This window comes from Neolamprologus multifasciatus, chromosome 15 (genome assembly GCF_963576455.1).
Source record: "Neolamprologus multifasciatus chromosome 15, fNeoMul1.2, whole genome shotgun sequence".
Lineage (NCBI taxonomy): Eukaryota > Metazoa > Chordata > Actinopteri > Cichliformes > Cichlidae > Neolamprologus > Neolamprologus multifasciatus.
In genome coordinates, this window is record NC_140453.1 from 27,584,404 (window position 1) to 27,590,996 (window position 6,593).

Sequence of the window (6,593 nt, forward strand, 5' to 3'; positions counted from 1 at the left end):
TCGCCCGAAACAAAGTATAGGTTTTCATTATTGATTCTGATAAGATAAAGCCATAAATATATGTCTGAGTCTTCTATCAAAAGTTACAGCTATTTATATGAAGTTGTACAAAAACGCTTTATTTCGTCAAGCCAGTGCGTTTCTTACGATTACATGCATTCGAATGGGGAGCTCGCCCGAAACAAAGTATACGTTTTCATTATGTGAATAACTTGAAAATTTTAGCTCAAACAGCTGCAAAACCTGTGTGCCCAGCATGGGGATATTGAATTTAATAAGATAAAGCCATAAATATGTGTGTCTCAGTGTTCTATCAAAAGTTACAGCTATTTATATGAAGTTGTACAAAAACGCTTTATTTCGTCAAGCCAGTGCGTTTCTTACGATTACATGCATTTGAATGGGGAGCTCGCCCGAAACAAAGTATAGGTTTTCATTATGTCAATAACTTGAAAATCTTAGCTCAAACAGCTGCAAAACCTGTGTGCCCAGCACGGGGATATTGAATTTAATAAGATAAAGCCATAAATATATGTGTCTTAGTCTTCTATCAAAACTTACAGCTATTTATATGAAGTTGTACAAAAACGCTTTATTTCGTCAAGCCAGTGCGTTTCTTACGATTACATGCATTTGAATGGGGAGCTCGCCCGAAACAAAGTATAGGTTTTCATTATGTGAATAACTTGAAAATCTTAGCTCAAACAGCTGCAAAACCTGTGTGCCCAGCACAGGGATGTTGAATTCTATAAGATAAAGCCATAAACATGTGTGTCTGAGTCTTCTATCAAAGGTTACAGCTATTTATATGAAGTTGTATAAAAACGCTTTATTTCGTCAAGCCAGTGCGTTTCTTACGATTACATGCATTTGAATGGGGAGCTCGCCCGAAACAAAGTATAGGTTTTCATTATGTCAATAACTTGAAAATCTTAGCTCAAACAGCTGCAAAACCTGTGTGCCCAGCACGGGGATATTGAATTTAATAAGATAAAGCCATAAATATATGTGTCTTAGTCTTCTATCAAAGGTTACAGCTATTTATATGAAGTTGTACAAAAACGCTTTATTTCGTCAAGCCAGTGCGTTTCTTACGATTACATGCATTTGAATGGGGAGCTCGCCCGAAACAAAGTATAGGTTTTCATTATGTGAATAACTTGAAAATCTTAGCTCAAACAGCTGCAAAACCTGTGTGCCCAGCACAGGGATATAGAAGTCTATGAGATAAAGCCATAAATATGTGTGTCTGAGTCTTCTATCAAAAGTTACAGCTATTTATATGAAGTTGTACAAAAACGCTTTATTTAGTCAAGCCAGTGCGTTTCTTACGATTACATGCATTTGAATGGGGAGCTCGCCCGAAACAAAGTATAGGTTTTCATTATGTGAATAACTTGAAAATCTTAGCTCAAACAGCTGCAAAACCTGTGTGCCCAGCACAGGGATATTGAATTCTATGAGATAAAGCCATACATATGTGTGTCTGAGTGTTCTATCAAAACTTACAGCTATGTATATGAAGTTGTACAAAAAAGCTTTATTTAGTCAAGACAGTGCGTTTCCTACGATTACATGCATTTGAATGGGTGAATTCGCCCGAAACAAAGTATAGGTTTTCATTATGTGAATAACTTGAAAACCTTAGCTCAAACAGCTGCAAAACCTGTTTGCCCAGCACAGGGATATTGAATTCTATAAGATAAAGCCATAAATATGTGTGTCTCAGTGTTCTATCAAAAGTTACAGCTATTTATATGAAGTTGTACAAAAACGCTTTATTTAGTCAAGACAGTGCGTTTCCTACGATTACATGCATTTGAATGGGTGAATTCGCCCGAAACAAAGTATAGGTTTTGATTATGTGACTAACTTGAAAACCTTAGCTCAAACAGCTGCAAAACCTGTTTACCCAGCACGGGGATGGATATTGCATTCTATAAGATAACGCCATCAATATGTGTGTATGCTTCTGCTATCAAGACTTACAGCTTTTTATATGAAGTTGTACAAAAACGCTTTATTTAGTCAAGACAGTGCGTTTCCTACGATTACATGCATTTGAATGGGCGAATTCGCCCAAAACAAAGTATAGGTTTTCATTATGTGAATAACTTGAAAACCTTAGCTCAAACAGCTACAAAACCTTTTTGCCCAGCACGGCGATGGATATTGCATCCTATAAGATAACGCCATAAATATGTGTGTCTGAGTCTTCTATCAAAACTTACAGCTATTTATATGAAGTTGTACAAAACCGCTTTATTTAGTCAAGACAGTGCGTTTCCTACGATTACATGCATTTGAATGGGTGAATTCGCCTGAAACAAAGTATAGGTTTTCATTATGTGAATAACTTGAAAACCTTAGATCAAACAGCTTCAAAACCTGTGTGCCCAGCACGGGGATATTGAATCTGATAAGATAAAGCCATAAATATGTGTGTCTGAGTGTTCTATCAAAAGTTACAGCTATTTATATGAAGTTGTACAAAAACGCTTTATTTCGTCAAGCCAGTGCGTTTCTTACGATTAAATGCATTTGAATGGGGAGCTCGCCCGAAACAACGTATAGGTTTTCATTATGTGAATAACTTGAAAAATCTTAACTCAAACAGTTGAAAAACTTGTTTGCCCAGCACAGGGATATTAAATTCTATGAGATAAAGCCATAAATATGTGTGTCTGAGTGTTCTATCAAAAGTTACAGCTATTTATATGAAGTTGTACAAAAACGCTTTATTTCGTCAAGCCAGTGCGTTTCTTACGATTACATGCATTTGAATGGGGAGCTCGCCCGAAACAACGTATAGGTTTTCATTATGTGAATAACTTGAAAAATCTTAGCTCAAACAGCTGAAAAACCCATTTGCCCAGCACAGGGATAGAAATTCTGTGAGATAAAGCCATGAATATGTGTGTCTGAGTGTTCTATCAAAAGTTACAGCTATTTATATGAAGTTGTACAAAAACGCTTTATTTCGTCAAGCCAGTGCGTTTCTTACGATTACATGCATTTGAGTGGGGAGCTCGCCCGAAACAACGTATAGGTTTTCATTATGTGAATAACTTGAAAAATCTTAGCTCAAACAGCTGAAAAACCTGTTTGTCCAGCACAGGGATATTAAATTCTATGAGATAAACCCATAAATATGTGTGTCTGAGTCTTCTATCAAAACTTACAGCTATTTATATGAAGTTGTACAAAACCGCTTTATTTAGTCAAGACAGTGCGTTTCCTATGATTACATGCATTTGAATGGGTGAATTCGCCCGAAACAAAGTATAGGTTTTCATTATGTGAATAACTTGAAAACCTTAGATCAAACAGCTTCAAAACCTGTGTGCCCAGCACGGGGATCTTGAATTCTATAAGATGACGCCACAATTATGTGTGTATGCTTCTTCTATATAGACTTACAGCTATTTATATGAAGTTGTACAAACACGATTTATTTCGTCAAGACAGTGCGTTTCCTACGATTACATGCATTTGAATGGGGGAATTCGCCCGAAACAAAGTAAAGGTTTTCATTATGTGAATAACTTGAAAATCTTAGCTCAAACAGCTGCAAAACCTGTGTGCCCAGCACAGGGATATAGAAGTCTATGAGATAAAGCCATAAATATGTGTGTCTGAGTCTTCTATCAAAAGTTACAGCTATTTATATGAAGTTGTACAAAAACGCTTTATTTAGTCAAGCCAGTGCGTTTCTTACGATTACATGCATTTGAATGGGGAGCTCGCCCGAAACAAAGTATAGGTTTTCATTATGTGAATAACTTGAAAATCTTAGCTCAAACAGCTGCAAAACCTGTGTGCCCAGCACAGGGATATTGAATTCTATGAGATAAAGCCATACATATGTGTGTCTGAGTGTTCTATCAAAACTTACAGCTATGTATATGAAGTTGTACAAAAAAGCTTTATTTAGTCAAGACAGTGCGTTTCCTACGATTACATGCATTTGAATGGGTGAATTCGCCCGAAACAAAGTAAAGGTTTTCATTATGTGAATAACTTGAAAATCTTAGCTCAAACAGCTTCAAAACCTGTTTGCCCAGCACGGGGATGGATATTGAATTCCATAAGATAATGCCATAAATATGTGTGTCTGAGTCTTCTATCACAACTTACAGCTATTTATATGAGGTTGTACAAAACCGCTTTATTTAGTCAAGACAGTGCGTTTCCTATGATTACATGCATTTGAATGGGTGAATTCGCCCGAAACAAAGTATAGGTTTTCATTATGTGAATAACTTGAAAACCTTAACTCAAACAGCTTCAAAACCTGTTTGCCCAGCACGGGGATGGATATTGAATCCTATAAGATAACGCCATAAAGTTGTGTGTCTGAGTCTTCTATCAAAACTTACAGCTATTTATATGAAGTTGTACAAAACCGCTTTATTTAGTCAAGACAGTGCGTTTCCTACGATTACATGCATTTGAATGGGTGAATTCGCCTGAAACAAAGTATAGGTTTTCATTATGTGAATAACTTGAAAACCTTAGATCAAACAGCTTCAAAACCTGTGTGCCCAGCACGGGGATATTGAATCTGATAAGATAAAGCCATAAATATGTGTGTCTGAGTGTTCTATCAAAAGTTACAGCTATTTATATGAAGTTGTACAAAAACGCTTTATTTCGTCAAGCCAGTGCGTTTCTTACGATTAAATGCATTTGAATGGGGAGCTCGCCCGAAACAACGTATAGGTTTTCATTATGTGAATAACTTGAAAAATCTTAACTCAAACAGTTGAAAAACTTGTTTGCCCAGCACAGGGATATTAAATTCTATGAGATAAAGCCATAAATATGTGTGTCTGAGTGTTCTATCAAAAGTTACAGCTATTTATATGAAGTTGTACAAAAACGCTTTATTTCGTCAAGCCAGTGCGTTTCTTACGATTACATGCATTTGAATGGGGAGCTCGCCCGAAACAACGTATAGGTTTTCATTATGTGAATAACTTGAAAAATCTTAGCTCAAACAGCTGAAAAACCCATTTGCCCAGAACAGGGATAGAAATTCTGTGAGATAAAGCCATGAATATGTGTGTCTGAGTGTTCTATCAAAAGTTACAGCTATTTATATGAAGTTGTACAAAAACGCTTTATTTCGTCAAGCCAGTGCGTTTCTTACGATTACATGCATTTGAGTGGGGAGCTCGCCCGAAACAACGTATAGGTTTTCATTATGTGAATAACTTGAAAAATCTTAGCTCAAACAGCTGAAAAACCTGTTTGTCCAGCACAGGGATATTAAATTCTATGAGATAAACCCATAAATATGTGTGTCTGAGTCTTCTATCAAAACTTACAGCTATTTATATGAAGTTGTACAAAACCGCTTTATTTAGTCAAGACAGTGCGTTTCCTATGATTACATGCATTTGAATGGGTGAATTCGCCCGAAACAAAGTATAGGTTTTCATTATGTGAATAACTTGAAAACCTTAGATCAAACAGCTTCAAAACCTGTGTGCCCAGCACGGGGATCTTGAATTCTATAAGATGACGCCACAATTATGTGTGTATGCTTCTTCTATATAGACTTACAGCTATTTATATGAAGTTGTACAAACACGATTTATTTCGTCAAGACAGTGCGTTTCCTACGATTACATGCATTTGAATGGGGGAATTCGCCCGAAACAAAGTAAAGGTTTTCATTATGTGAATAACTTGAAAATCTTAGCTCAAACAGCTGCAAAACCTGTGTGCCCAGCACAGGGATATAGAAGTCTATGAGATAAAGCCATAAATATGTGTGTCTGAGTCTTCTATCAAAAGTTACAGCTATTTATATGAAGTTGTACAAAAACGCTTTATTTCGTCAAGCCAGTGCGTTTCTTACGATTACATGCATTTGAATGGGGAGCTCGCCCGAAACAAAGTATAGGTTTTCATTATGTGAATAACTTGAAAATCTTAGCTCAAACAGCTGCAAAACCTGTGTGCCCAGCACAGGGATATTGAATTCTATGAGATAAAGCCATACATATGTGTGTCTGAGTGTTCTATCAAAACTTACAGCTATGTATATGAAGTTGTACAAAAAAGCTTTATTTAGTCAAGACAGTGCGTTTCCTACGATTACATGCATTTGAATGGGTGAATTCGCCCGAAACAAAGTATAGGTTTTCATTATGTGAATAACTTGAAAACCTTAGCTCAAACAGCTGCAAAACCTGTTTGCCCAGCACAGGGATATTGAATTCTATAAGATAAAGCCATAAATATGTGTGTCTCAGTGTTCTATCAAAAGTTACAGCTATTTATATGAAGTTGTACAAAACCGCTTTATTTAGTCAAGACAGTGCGTTTCCTATGATTACATGCATTTGAATGGGTGAATTCGCCCGAAACAAAGTATAGGTTTTCATTATGTGAATAACTTGAAAACCTTAGATCAAACAGCTTCAAAACCTGTGTGCCCAGCACGGGGATCTTGAATTCTATAAGATGACGCCACAATTATGTGTGTATGCTTCTTCTATATAGACTTACAGCTATTTATATGAAGTTGTACAAACACGATTTATTTCGTCAAGACAGTGCGTTTCCTACGATTACATGCATTT